Genomic DNA, 15,204 nt, shown 5'->3' on the forward strand with positions numbered 1-15,204 from the left:
CTGGAGAACAGCCGACGCCATGAAGGAGCTGGAGAACAACTGACGCCATGAAGGAGCTGGAGAACAGCCGACGCCATGAAGGAGCTGGAGAACAGCCGACGCCATGAAGGAGCTGGAGAACAACCAACGCCACGAAGGAGGTAGAGAACAGCCGACGCCATGAAGGAGCTGGAGAAACCAATGCCACGAAGGAGCTGGAGAACAACTGACGCCATGAAGGAGCTGGAGAACAGCCGACGCCATGAAGGAGCTGGAGAACAGCCGATGCCATGAAGGAGGTAGAGAACAGCCGACGCCATGAAGGAGCTGGAGAACAACCGACGCCACGAAGGAGCTGGAGAACAGCCGACACCACGAAGGAGCTGGAGAACAGCCGATGCCATGAAGGAGGTAGAGAACAGCCGACGCCATGAAGGAGCTGGAGAACAGCCGACGCCATGAAGGAGCTGGAGAACAACTGACGCCATGAAGGAGCTGGAGAACAGCCGACGCCATGAAGGAGGTAGAGAACAGCCGACGCCACGAAGGAGCTGGAGAACAACCGACGCCATGAAGGAGCTGGAGAACAGCCGACGCCACGAAGGAGCTGGAGAACAGCCGATGCCACGAAGGAGCTGGAGAACAGCCGATGCCATGAAGGAGCTGGAGAACAGCCAACGCCACGAAGGAGCTGGAGTACTGAAAGACTGGAGGACCCTGTCCTCAAGTCATCTGCCTCATTCAGAGAGGCAAAGTCAGGTGGAAGGAATCTCGCTGGCCAGGACTGCGTGATTTTGCCACAGAATTGGATGTTTTTCCTAGGAGAGGCACTGAAAATATCTGAAGGGAATTCCTAACTCCAGCTTTGCCCCGAGATGCCAGCTTTGTTGTAGGGCAGTCGGATACGGGGCCGCTATCCATGCTATTACGAGTCCTTCTGGGAAAGCTGCTACGGAAAGACAGCGAGACTCAAACAGTCGTTGGGAGCACAACCTGCATCCCACCCGCTTTCCGAAAAGTGGTAACACCACCAGAAAAAAAAAACCCAAAACACCAAAGTGTAAACGCATGAACCCTAATCCTAAGTTCTGCGCTGGGCCGCCTGCAGAAAGCCCAAAGGAGGGCAGTGACAACAACCGGAGGTCTCAGAACCATGGTGTGGGAGGAGAGCACAGCAAAGCTGCGCTTGATTGGTGTGGAAAAAAAGAAAATATGGGAGATTTTTTAACAGTCTCCTGCTGGGAGCGGGGCAGCAGCCTTCCTTTGCACATCTGGGCCATGGATGAGGTTGTGGATGTGCCGGGTCTGGCACACAGACCTACAACGGGGTGATCCGGGCAGGAGGGATGGAGAAGCAGGGATGGAGAAGCAGGGATGGAGAAGCAGGTCAGACAAACCTCTCCCAGGAGCAACGTGAGTGGCAACGACTGCTCTGAGGGAGGACCGTGAGGTGGCCTGAGGTCCCTCGGGTGGAGCAACAGGTCCCGTGGGTGAAATTGGGGAAGCCCTTTGAGGTTGGGCTGCATCCCTGGTGGCATGCCGAAGGGCGGAGGACACGGAGCCGCGTGTGGGAGCGCAGGGAAGAGGGAGGCGCGGCGTCTCCAGCGCGAGGAATGATGTGGGAGGTTGGAAGAGCCCCAGCATGAGCGGCAAGAGCACGACTCCCTTTTTTTATGGGCAAGACGACCAGCCCTGACCTGACCATCGGCAGGCCGCTCTGAAGGTGTGACACTGAGTGTCCCAACGGGAAAGACCGACTCACGCCCTGCCTCAGTTTACCTCTGACCGTGGGAAGATGGCGTCAAGAAACCAGAACACCGAGCCTTTCCAAACTTACTCCAACAGCTCATTCCCGATTTTTTTCAGCGCTTCTGCGCCGTGTTCCGACCCCAGGCCGTGGCCCCGTTGGGACCCAAACGGGGGTACAGCCTGGTGGCTTCCCACACAACCCTGTTCCTACAGCCGCTCTCCCGAGCAGAGCCCCGCGGCAGGGCTGACCCCCCTTCCCGTGACGCCCGTCTGACAAAACCTAAACCCAGAGCCGGGCCCTCGGCTCCTCCTGTGAAACCACGTGGATATAACCGCGCACCGACCGGCCCCCGTCATCGGGCTGGCACGGAGAGTTCGCGAACCATTAGGCAGCAGCTCTTAACCTCGCCGGCCGGCTATAAATACCCTCGTGCTCCGCGAGCGGTGCCAGGAGGTGTCAAAAGGGAAAAAACACAAACCTCCCCTGCAAAAATCTGAGCGGAGCAAACCAAAACCGACTCGGCGCCCGCTCATCCCCGCCGCGTTGGAAAGCGCGGGGCGGAAGGGAGGAGCAGAAATCCCGACACCTGGAGCGAAGGACTTGTGAAGAGCAACCCCCCGTTGTGTGCAGGATTTAATATAGCGATGAGCAACGCGTCCCGGGGTCAGCGGCCGGGGGCAGAGGAATGCCCCCAGCTAATCCTCCAGCTCCGCAGCCGTCTATTTAGGGAAGCGATGGCCGCGCGGAGCCGAAGGAGGCCCTGCGCTCAGCGTCCTGGCATTCCTCCACGTCCCAGCTGGCTGTTTTCCCAGCCCTGCACCCACTCCTTCCCGGCCGCTCCGGGGCAGCCATCGGCAAAATCCCCCCTCCCCGGATTGTGGCGGAAAGGGCTGGGCAGAGCAGCAGGCACAGCACCTGCCCTTGAGGTCCCGTAGGGCTGGCTAAAAAAAAAAAAAAAACCAAAAAACGGGTTGCGAGCCAGGAGAAGCGTCTTGCCGCTCCTCCGCCCTCCCGTGCCGTGCGCGTTGAGCCGTGGGCTCAGCCGCTGCGCTCGGAGCGGAGGGATGAGCCGGAGGGAAAGCATTCGGGCCGGTGATCTAAGGGAGCAGCAATGCGAGGGAGCTGCCAGCCCGGGCTGCTGGCGAGCATAAGCCCCGTGAGCGCTGCCGCCGCCAGCCAACGCGGACGGGGAGAAACGTCCTTGTCCGAGCGCGACGCTGCAAGCGAGCACTGCCGCGAGTGCCCGCCGCCAGCCCGGCGCGGGGGGCACGGGGAAGGCGGATGAGGATGGGACGGCCGCTTCCAGACCCCGTCCCGGGCACGCGCGCGCGTTCCCGGGGGAAAGTGGGTCCGTGCCGGAGGGGCACTGCCCCGCTGCCCCCCAAAAGCAGCTCGTGCTGCCCACCCCTGCCCGTGTTTGGGGCTGCCTGCGGGCACGGTTGGGGAGAAGGCACCGACTGGGTGCGTTAAATGCAAGTAGCTCGGATTGGGGTTGGTTTGCTTGGTTTTTAAGGAAAGAAAGAGGTTTCTGCTCTGGATGAGCAGAGCGGCACCAAGGAGGGGGGCGCGTGGCCAGCAGGCCGGAGCTCCTGTTCACCCCTTTAGGCCCCAAAACTTAAAAAAAAAAAAAAAATCAGTGACTTCCTGCACCTTGGTCTCTTTGAGCTGCTGCTGCCCCAGACCGTGATGGTGTCTCATTTGCAAGACAAACTCCAACCGGCTGTTACGCGCTCGTCTGCGGCACCTGCAGAACTTGCAAATCCCCCACCCCGCAGCGACGGAGGGTCCCTGCCCCGGGGCGAGATGCTGTGCTGACGCCATTTAAAAGCATGACATAAGCTGCCTGTCCTCGCTCCTGGGTGTTGAATTTTCCCAACTCTCTCTGCCTCCTGGATCGCTGCTACTTTGGAAAGCTTTAGTCAAAAAAAAAAAAAAAACAAAACAAAAAACAAACTCAAAAAAACCCAAAGAAAAAAAGGGGAATTCCTGTTCCCGGAGCAGATTGATTTAATTAAAGCCATTTAAATCAGTAAAGCGAATCTTCAGCTAAATCAATGAAGCGAGAAACCTCAAATTAATTCCATCCTCTTAACCGTGGCTTGTGTTTGTTCATTTTAAACATTTCCTTGCAGAAAGCTCTGTTATCGGGGAGCGGTCGCTGGGACGTGCCCGTGCCCCGAGGCCAGGGCCTCGCGCGGGTCAAAACACCCCGAGGACAACCGTGTGTCCCCCCGGCGCGACCCGCGCGGTTAGGGTTAGGGTTAGGGTTAGGGTTAGGGTTAGGGTTAGGGTTAGGGTTAGGGTGGCTGCCCTGGCAGCGGTGGCTTTGCTGCAGGGCATCGCGGACCCATCAAAGCCACGAGGCCGGGTCGTGTCGCAACGCTGTCCTCCGGCTCCGGCGTTTTTAGCTGGGGAACAGCGGCAGAGCTGGTCTGGTCTCCCTCTCCTGGAAAACCAGCGCATTTCCCGCTGCCCGGAAGGTTTGGGCTCTTCTCCGGCTCTCAATCACACGCTGCCCTTGGTCACCCGACCGCGGAGAGCTCTCCTTGGCCTCACTGGCTTCCAGCTCGTCCCTTTGCCATCGCCGACGCCGCTCAGCGGCACCCGGGCAGCACGGCGAGGCCGGGCAAGGAGCGCGCCCGCCGCCGCGGCACGGCCGCCGCGGGGGACCCCTCGTCGCGGAGCTCGTTCGTTAAAGCTGCAGCCGGCCGGCTCAATCCTTCGGATGATCTTACACGCCGGGAAGCTGAAAACAAGCTGCTCCCTGCCCATAAAAAGCAAAGGGCTTTCGGCGTGGCATCATCAAGGCCAGAGGGAGCTCGCAGCGCACGCAAGCGGTGGGAAACGCTCCCGGCAGGACGTGCCGTTGGAGAGGGGAGGCTCACACGTGGCCGGCCTTTGCATCCGGGGTGCAGGCGTGCGCCCCGAAACGTGGCTTGGTCCCGGCCCCGATCCCCTCGAAGGTTTTACGAAATGCAGCCAAAGCGATTCAGACGCGCGCCCTGCGTGCGATTCCGCTCCGCCGGCCTCCCGATCCCTACGGGAATATGCTCTTGCTACCCAGAATGCATCCCACACCTAGTTTGTAGGAAGACAGAAGTGGTGGCATTCACTTTGTCCCCAAATTCCTGGCTATCCCGTGCCACCGGGACCGGCTACGGAGAGCTGCTCCGGTCAAGGCATAGAGCACGGCGAGGGTGCCGGCGAGCCGCTCGGCTCTCCAGAGCGAAGCCATCCCCTCCTGGCAGGGGCTGAGGAAATCAGGCTGCCCACCCCAAAACACCTCTGAAATCGGCAGCGGAGCCAACCAGAGGAGCCCGGCTGGCCCACGGCGAGCGGCTGCACGGGGATGTCCTTCCCAGTGGAAAGCCAAGTCTTCCAGGCAGGAAGAGGAAGACCACTTCGCTAGAGACGCAGTCCGAGATAGGAAATTGTAGTTGAACGGGTTGGTTAAGCTTGGTGTTTGCAAAAATAGGGCACGCAACCCCGATCCCATCGGCGCCGTGTACCCACCGCCCGCACAGAAACGTGCGGCTACACCGTTCTCCTCGCCTCCCTGTGCCGGAGACGGCCCCGCTCTTCCTCAATTTGTGTCGCTTTTGGAGAAATGGACGCTTCTCCCCTCCCCTTCCTCCTTCGCCACCTGCGACGCTGCCGACGTCCCCGAGGTCCGTCCTTCTGTCCGGCTGTAGGTTGATCGCCGCTCATCCGAGGGTCCGTCAGCTCCCGGGTGCCGCAGAGGACCTCGAGCGGGAACAGCAGCAGGGGTTGCAGGACGCTGTTGAACGCCATCGCCGAGAAGGGCTCCAGAAGGCGATCGCCGACGGCTCTCGGCAAACCCACCGCCAGCACCTGGAGGGGGGGAGGTGAATTTGGGTCAAAATGCGTGGTTTTGATGGATATTTGCCAGCACGTGGCATCCTGAGGTGTGGCGGGCGCCCTGTGAAGAGCAAGTTGCTCAGAAGGAACGCCCCGCTCCTCTTAGAGGCACCGAAAACGTGGCCGAGATGCAAAAAACTTCGCTGTGGGCGGAGAAGTTTGAGAGAGCGGAGAACCTGAAGTTTCTCCTCCCAGTACCGAAGAATTTTGATGTGGAAACACGCAGAGGAAGGGAAGCGGAAGGTTTATATTCAGGGTTGCCGGCATGTCTCATCGCCTCCTACAATTCCCTCTCCTTTTGCCTTGTCCCCCTCCAGCGACCGCGGCAGCAAACCCCAGACGGGGCAGGAAGGTTCCTGGTGGTGTATTTGGGGTGCGACCACGGGTTTCAGAGAGCAAACCTTCTGGGTAAGCATCGAACGCTCATATTGCTCATGCCACCCAACCTCCACCGCCAAACATCCAGCGTTTCTGACCTCGGGGCTCTCTTTTCTTTTGGAGGACAAGCCCGGCCTCCCCACAAACGCGTCCACCACTGGGGTGGGACCGGGCTTTAACAATGCAGAGCTCTTCAAGGTAAATGGGGATTGCAAAAAAAAAAAATCAGATGGAAAATTCTCAGAGATGGCTCGTACCATGTCTCCTCTCATAGAATCATAGGGTCATGGAATCGTTGAGGTCGGCAAAGACCTTGAAGATCACCCAGCCCAACCGTTGACCCAACACTGCCAAGGCCACCACTAAACCAATCAAGGGCAGAGTCATCATTTCATCTTGCCTGCCTTGGGGGCTGCATTATTCTTTAATGAAGGTAAGAACTGGGAATCACCAAGGTTGGGAAGGATCTCTAAGGTCATCAGGCCAGCCGTCACCCCAACACCCCCATGCCCACTAACCCATGGCCCCCAGTGCCACCTCTGCCCGTGTTTTGAACCCCTCCAGGGCTGGGGACTCCCCCACCTCTCTGGGCAGCCTGTTCCAGTGCTTGGCCACTCTTGCCATGAAGAAATTTCTCCCAATATCCAACCTAAACCTCCCCTGGCGCAGCTTGAGCCCATTCCCTCTCATCCCATCACTGTTCCTTGGGAGAAGAGCCCGACCCCGCTCCCTGCCCCCTCCTGCCAGGAGCTGCAGAGCGATCAGGTCTCCCCTCAGCCTCCTCTTCTCCAGGCTGAACACCCCCAGCTCCCTCAGCCGCTCCCCACCAGCCCTGTGCTCCAGACCCTGCCCCAGCTCCGCTGCCCTTCTCCGGACACGCTCCAGCACCCCGATGTCCTTCTTGCCGCGAGGGTCGCTGCCGGGGGCGAGCGCTGGAGCATCTCCCACCCGAGCTGGGTTTCGGTGCCGTCCCCGGTGCTGCAGGACTCGGCCGACAGCGGGAAGCCGAGCTGGGCTCCGGCCATGGAGGAAAACCCCTGGAAATGGGACAACCTTGTCCTATCTTTATCCCAGGCTGCCTGGGAGCGGGACGGACGGCTGGGTCCAGCACAGCTCCGGCACGGCTCCGGCACGGCTCCGGCACCCCATCCGGCTCCTCGCCAGCGCATCCCGCTTGTAGCAGAGCTGGCCACCAAATTAGGAAAAAAAAAAAAAGAGCTGGAGGTCCGCCTGCACCATCCAAGGGGCTGCCTTGCCCCGCCGTAATTAATTAATGACAAATAAATACGTGATTTGAGGCGGAGGCTCGGAGGTGGGAGCGCGGGTTGCCTGCCTGCCGTGTTTTCAGGCCGGTTCTCCCTCTACCTGTGGCCAAAACCTGGATGAAGGAGCCCAAAAATACACCAGGCCGGTATCCGGAGCAGGCAGCTGGCCGGGGGCCCGGGAAGCGATGACTCCGCGATGCTGACGGCCCAACTCCGGAAAATCCCGTCCAACATCGCCCCGGGAATCAGCATCGGCAGGGCTGAGTGCTCCCTCTCACGGCCACGGAGATCGAGGCAATCCTGGGGAGTTTTCGCCGGATTTCTCTTCGAGGAATTAAAAAAAAAATATATATATTGGGAGAGGGAAATCGGCGTCGGGGCGGGAACGCGGCGTCCCACCCAGAGAGCCGGCAAGAACGGTTTCGTTTCTCGGTGGAAAAAGCGAGTGGGAAAGTCCCCTCCTCCGCGACTTCATGCGTGATAACCCAAAAAAAACCACTTTTTATTTTAAATTTTTTTTTTTTTACCCCCCGGTTTGTCCTCGTGGGACACGTGGCAGGGAGCGGGGCTGGGGACGGCAAATCCCAAGGCTGCGGCGGAGACGGTGGCTGTTCAACGATGGCAAAAATTAAAATTAAAAATATAAAACAAGAGGCGAAGCCCCAGCGCTTCCCAAAAGCCGGAGGAGGAGGCGGTGGCGGAGGGGGAAGCGCACGGCCGTGCCGCTTCCTTCCCGTTTCCCCGAAATCTCTGCCGAAAAGCTCGACGCCGGCTCAGCGGCGGGGAGAGGATCCCTGAGGAAATATCCATGCGGCATCCCATAAATCGGCATTTTTTTGGGGGTGCCTTTTTCCAGCGTTTTTGCGGCCCAGCCGTGGTTTGCATGCCGGCTGCGGTTCGGGAAGGGAATTTGGATGGGCGGATGGGATGTGTAGGGAAGATGCTCCGAGGCCCGGAGCTCCTCTCCCCACGTCCTGCGGCAGAACCAGGACCGCGATTCCCAGCCCGAATTCACCATTCCCGGCTCGGGGGCCGGGATCGGGCCCCCACCGTGCTGTAGCCGATTCTTGGGATCGGCCGGGATGCTGGGAGGAGGACCGACGAGGCTGCACGGAAAAAACCCGCGCGGCACGGCATGGGAGAGGGGAAGGGAGCTGCTCACTGCCTCCACATCCGTGCAATAGCCGAGCTTTCCGTAGGGAAGCTCCGTAGGGAACTTGGTGAATCCGGACAAGATGCCGGATAGAGGATTCCGGGAGCCCATTCCTCCTTGCCCGGCCATCGGCACGGCACCGCTCGGGTGCCGACATCCCTCTGCCAGCACAGGCCCTCTGCTCCGGGAGCCGGGAATGCCGATCCCCAGGGATTGGTAGGTTGAACCTGAGCTGAAGGATGCGGGAATGGCTCCCACCGGCTCTTCAAAGGCTGCCGGGGTGCAGCGAGGAGCAGGAGACCCCAAAATCCCTCGGGAGGGCGGCCGGACTGGCGGGATGAGCCACGGAGCAGGGATCCTGGGTGGCTGATGCCACTGGGACCTGCTCCTCTCCCGCTGGGAATCCACCGGGAACTGATCCTCTCCTGCTGGGAATCCACCGGGACCTGATCCTCTCCCACAGGGAATTCACTGGGACCTGATAATGTCCCACTGGGAATTCACCGGGACCTGCTCCTCTCCCACGGGGAATTCACTGGGACCTGATAATGTCCCACTGGGAATTCACTGGGACCTGCTCCTCTCCCATGGGGAATCTACCGGGACCTGCTCCTCTCCCACAGGGAATCTACCGGGACCTGCTCCTCTCCCACAGGGAATTCACTGGGACCTGATCCTCTCCCACAGGGAATTCACTGGGACCTGCTCCTCTCCCACGGGGAATTCACTGGGACCTGATAATGTCCCACTGGGAATTCACTGGGACCTGCTCCTCTCCCATGGGGAATCTACCGGGACCTGTTCCTCTCCCACAGGGAATCTACCGGGACCTGCTCCTCTCCCACAGGGAATCTACTGGGACCTGCTCCTCTCCCACGGGGAATTCACTGGGACCCTGATAATGTCCCACTGGGAATTCACTGGGACCTGCTCCTCTCCCATGGGGAATCTACCGGGACCTGCTCCTCTCCCACAGGGAATTCACCGGGACCTGATCCTCTCCCACAGGGAATTCACTGGGACCTGCTCCTCTCCCACGGGGAATTCACTGGGACCTGCTCCTCTCCCACAGGGAATTCACCGGGACCTGATCCTCTCCCACAGGGAATCTACCGGGACCTGCTCCTCTCCCATGGGGAATCTACCGGGACCTGCTCCTCTCCCACAGGGAATCTACCGGGACCTGCTCCTCTCCCACAGGGAATTCATTGGGACCTGATCCTCTCCCACAGGAATTCACTGGGACCTGCTCCTCTCCCACGGGGAATTCACTGGGACCTGATAATGTCCCACTGGGAATTCACTGGGACCTGATCCTCTCCCACTGGGAATTCACTGGGACCTGCTCCTCTCCCATGGGGAATCTACCGGGACCTGTTCCTCTCCCACAGGGAATTCACCGGGACCTGCTCCTCTCCCACAGGGAATCTACTGGGACCTGCTCCTCTCCCACGGGGAATTCACTGGGACCTGATAATGTCCCACAGGGAATTCACTGGGACCTGCTCCTCTCCCACAGGGAATCTACCGGGACCTGCTCCTCTCCCACAGGGAATTCACCGGGACCTGTTCCTCTCCCACAGGGAATTCACCGGGACCTGCTCCTCTCCCACAGGGAATCTACCGGGACCTGCTCCTCTCCCACAGGGAATTCACCCGGGACCTGATCCTCTCCCACAGGGAATTCATTGGGACCTGCTCCTCTCCCATGGGGAATTCACCGGGACCTGATCCTCTCCCACAGGGAATTCACTGGGACCTGCTCCTCTCCCACAGGGAATTCATTGGGACCTGCTCCTCTCCCATGGGGAATTCACCGGGACCTGCTCCTCTCCCACAGGGAATTCACCGGGACCTGCTCCTCTCCCTCCCTCACACTGTGACCCCCGGGACACCCCACAGGAGGGTGACCCCGAGACCCCCAGGACACCCCATGGGAAGGGTCACACCAAGACCCCCCGGGACACCCCACGCACCATGCAGGGTGACACCGAGACCCCCGGGACACCCCACACCCCATGGGAGGGTCACACTGTGACCCCCCGGGACACCCCACGGGAGGGTGACACCAAGACCCCCGGGACACCCCACGGGGTCACACCGAGACCCCCGGGACACCCCACGGGAGGGTGACACCAAGACCCCCGGACACCCCACGGGGTCACCCCGAGACCCTCGGGACACCCCACGGGGTCACCCCGAGACCCCCGGACACCCCACGGCAGGGTGACCCCGAGACCCCCGGGACACCCCCACGGGGTCACCCCGAGACCCCCGGACACCCCACGGCAGGGTGACCCCGAGACCTCTGGGACACCCCCACGGGGTCACCCGAGACCCCCGGGACACCCCACGGCAGGGTGACCCCGAGACCCCCGGGACACCCCACGGGGTCACCCCGAGACCCCCGGACACCCCACGGCAGGGTGACCCCGAGACCCCCGGGACACCCCACGGGGTCACGCCGAGACCCCCGGGACACCCCACGGCAGGGTGACCCCGAGACCCCCGGACACCCCACGGGGTCACCCCCGAGACCCCCGGGACACCCCACGGCAGGGTGACCCCGAGACCCCCGGGACACCCCACGGGGTCACCCCGAGACCCCCGGGACACCCCACGGCAGGGTGACCCCGAGACCCCCGGACACCCCACGGGGTCACCCCGAGACCCTCGGGACACCCCACGGGGTCACCCCGAGACCCCCGGACACCCCACGGCAGGGTGACCCCGAGACCCCCGGGACACCCCACGGGGTCACGCGGAGACCCCCGGACACCCCACGGCAGGGTGACCCCGAGACCCCCGGACACCCCACGGGGGTCACGCGGAGACCCCCGGACACCCCACGGCAGGGTCACCCTGAGGACCCCCCGGACACCCCACGGCAGGGTCACCCTGAGACCCCCGGACACCCCACGGGGTCACCCCGAGACCCCCGGACACCCCACGGCAGGGTGACCCCGAGACCCTCGGGACACCCCCACGAGGTCACGCCGAGACCCCCGGGACACCCCACGGCAGGGTGACCCCGAGACCCCCGGACACCCCACGGGGTCACGCGGAGACCCCCGGACACCCCACGGCAGGGTCACCCCGAGACCCCCGGACACCCCACGGGGTCACCCCGAGACCCCCGGACACCCCACGGCAGGGTGACCCCGAGACCCTCGGGACACCCCACGAGGTCACGCCGAGACCCCCGGGACACCCCACGGCAGGGTGACCCCGAGACCCCCGGGACAACCCCACGGGGTCACCCCGAGACCCCCGGACACCCCACGGCAGGGTGACCCCGAGACCCCCGGGACACCCCACGGGGTCACGCGGAGACCCCCGGACACCCCCACGGCAGGGTGACCCCGAGACCCCCGGGACACCCCACGGGGTCACGCCGAGACCCCCGGGACACCCCACGGGAGGGTGACCCCGAGACCCCCGGGACACCCCACGGGGTCACCCCGAGACCCCCGGGACACCCCACGGAGGGTGACCCCGAGACCCCCCGGACACCCCACGGGGTCACCCCGAGACCCCCGGGACACCCCACGGCAGGGTGACCCCGAGACCCCCGGGACACCCCACGGGGTCACGCGGAGACCCCCGGACACCCCACGGCAGGGTGACCCCGAGACCCCCGGGACACCCCACGGGGTCACGCCGAGACCCCCCGGGACACCCCACGGGAGGGTGACCCCGAGACCCCCGGGACACCCCCACGGGGTCACCCCGAGACCCCGGGACACCCCACGGGAGGGTGACCCGAGACCCCCGGACACCCCACGGGGTCACCCCGAGACCCCCGGGACACCCCACGGGGTCACGAGACCCCCGGGGACACCCCACGGGGCGGGCTGCCAGCTCCCTCCCCCGCCGGTCTCTGATTGGCCGCCTGCCCTGTCACTCACCCGCGGGCCGGGCGTCGCTCCCGCCCCTCACCGCCGCCGTTGCCCGGCAACGCGGGGGCGGGGCCAGAGGGCGTGGCCAGGGGCGTGGAGGGAACGAGTGACAGGGCGGGCGGGCCAATCAGAGCCCGGCGGGGGGGGCGGGCGCCGGCAGCCCACTCCGGGGAAATCCCCCGCGCGTCACGTGGCGTGGGCATGCAAATGTTTGGAAAGCGTATGCTAATGAAGGGGGAGGGGGGGTCTGCTGTGGCTGCGGGTGGGCACCGGGGGGGGCACGGGGAGATGGGGGGGGTGGGACACGCGTGGGGAAACGGGGGGGGGCACGGACACGCGTGGGGGGGGGCACGGGGCGGGGCGGTCCCGGGGGGGGGCGGGCGGCGTGGTGGGTCCCGCCCCACGGCCACGCCCCCACGGCCACGCCCCACGGCCACGCCCCCACGGCCACGCCCACGCCCCACGGCCACGCCCCCACGGCCACGCCCACGCCCCACGGCCACGCCCCACCGTGCGGAAGCGCCGGGCGGCGGCGGCGGCCCCCGGAGCGCGGGTGAGTCCCGGGGGAGCGGTAACCGCGGCCGCCGTGGGGGGGGGGCACCATCGCGAGTGGGTGCTCTGGGTGGGTGCCGGGGGGGGGCGGTGGGCGCCATTGCGAGTGGGTGCCCGTGGGGGGGGGGTGCCCGGGGTGGGTGCCCGTGGGTGGGTGCTCCGCGGGTGGGTGCCCGTGGGGGGGGGGGGGGGGGGTGCCCGGGGTGGGTGCCCGTGGGGGGGTGCCCGTGGGGGGGTTGCCCAGGGTGGGTGCCCCGCGGGTGGGTGCTCCGCGGGTGGGTGCCCGTGGGGGGGGGGGTGGGGGGGGGGTGCCCGGGGTGGGTGCCCGTGGGGGGGTGCTCCGCGGGTGGGTGCCCGTGGGGGGGGGCGGTGGGCACCATTGCGAGTGGGTGCCCAGGGTGGGTGCCCCGCGGGTGGGTGCCCGCGGGGGGGGGGGGGGGGGTGGGGGGGGTGTGGGGGGTTGTGGGGGGGGGGTGTCTCTCCGTGGGCATCCCCGAGTGGGTGGCAGCACCCGGGCTCTGCCAGCACCCACGGCACCCACGGCACCCGGCGCGGAGGGGGCGATTTGAGGAGGTGGGCGGCCCCGCACGCGCACGTGGGCTGGCACACGCGTGGACCCGCCACGGGGGGGGGTGGGGGGGGGTGTGGGGGGGTGTTGTCTGTGACCCCCACCCACCCACGGGGGACCCCGGCCCCGCGGGGACCGTCACGCCGCTGTCCCCACCGGGCGCGGGATCCGGGCCCTGTCCCCGTCCCGGGGGGGCTGGGGGTGCCCCGCTGGGTGCGGCCCCCCCGGTGTCCCCCCCCGTGTGTCCCCCCCCGTGTCCCCCGTGTGTCTCCCCCGTGTGTCCCCCCCCGTGTGTCCCCCCCGTGTCCCCCCCCCCGTGTCCCCCCCGTGTGTCCCCCCCGTGTCCCCCCCCCCCGTGTCCCCCCCGTGTGTCCCCCCCGTGTGTCCCCCCCGTGTGTCCCCCCCCGTGTCCCCCCCCGTGTCCCCCGTGTGTCTCCCCCCGTGTCCCCCCCCGTCCCCGTGCCCCCCCGTGTCCCCCCCGTGTGTGTCCCTCCCTGCCCCCTGTGTGTCCCCCCACCCGTGTCCCCCGTATCCCCACGTCCCCCCTGTGTCCCCCCCGTGCCCCCCCGTGTCCCCCCGTGTCCCCCCGTGTCCCCCCCGTGTCCCCCCGTGTCCCCCCGTGCCCCCCCCCGTGTCCCCCGTGCCCCCCCCCGTGTCCCCCTGTGTCCCTCCCTGGCCCCTGTGTGTCCCCCCCCCCGTGTCCCCCCGTGTCCCCCCCACGCCCCCCCGTGTCCCCCCCATGTCCCCATGCCCCCCCCCGCCCCCCCCCGTGTCCCCCCCACGCCCCCCCCGTGTCCCCCCGTGTCCCCCCCGTGTCCCCATGCCCGCCCACGCCCCCCCGTGTCCCCCCGTGCCCCCCCGTGTCCCCCCGTGCCCCCCCCACGCCCCCCCGTGTCCCCCCGTGCCCCCCCCGTGTCCCCCCCGTGTCTCCCCCACGCCCCCCCATGTCCCCCCCCATGTCCCCATGTCCCCCCCGCCCCTCCCGTGCCCCCCCCGTGTCCCCCCCCGTGTCCCCCCCCACGCCCCCCCCATGTCCCCCCCGTGTCCCCCCCATGTCCCCATGCCCCCCCCGCCCCTCCCGTGCCCCCCCGTGTCCCCCCGTGCCCCCCCGTGTCCCCCCCCGTGTCCCCCCCACGCCCCCCCACGCCCCCCCATGTCCCCCCCGTGTCCCCCCCATGTCCCCATGCCCCCCCGCCCCTCCCGTGCCCCCCCGTGTCCCCCCCCCCCCCCGTGCCCCCCCGTGTCCCCCCCCTCCCGTGCCCCCCCGTGTCCCCCCCCCCCCCGTGCCCCCCCCGTGCCGGTTTTGTTTCCCCAACCCCGCCGCAGCTTCTGCTTTCGGGGCGCGGGGGCCACGCCCCGCACCCACGCAGGGCCGGGGGGGGGGACACGGGGGGGGGGACACGGGGACACCCCCACAGCCCCCCGGGACGGGCAGGGCCCCCCCACCGCCCCCCAGGGCCGGGGGACACCACGGGGGGGGGGGGGGACGACACACGGGTCCTGGTTGGGAGCCGGGGGCACCCATGGGTGCCCGGGCACAGCTGCACACGCGTGTGAGCAGCTGGCCGGGCCTTTGCACACGCGTGTGAGCAGCTGGCCGGACCTCAGGGCCTTCGCACACGCCTGTGACCAGCTGGCTGAGCCTTTGCACACGCGTGTGATGAGCTGACCGGGCCTTTGCACACGCGTGTGAGCCGCTGGCCGGGCCTCAGAGCCTTCACACACGCGTGTGACCAGCTGGACAGGTCTTTGCACACGCGTGTGACCAGCTGGACAGGCCT

This window comes from Pelecanus crispus, chromosome 1 (assembly GCF_030463565.1).
Source record: "Pelecanus crispus isolate bPelCri1 chromosome 1, bPelCri1.pri, whole genome shotgun sequence".
Lineage (NCBI taxonomy): Eukaryota > Metazoa > Chordata > Aves > Pelecaniformes > Pelecanidae > Pelecanus > Pelecanus crispus.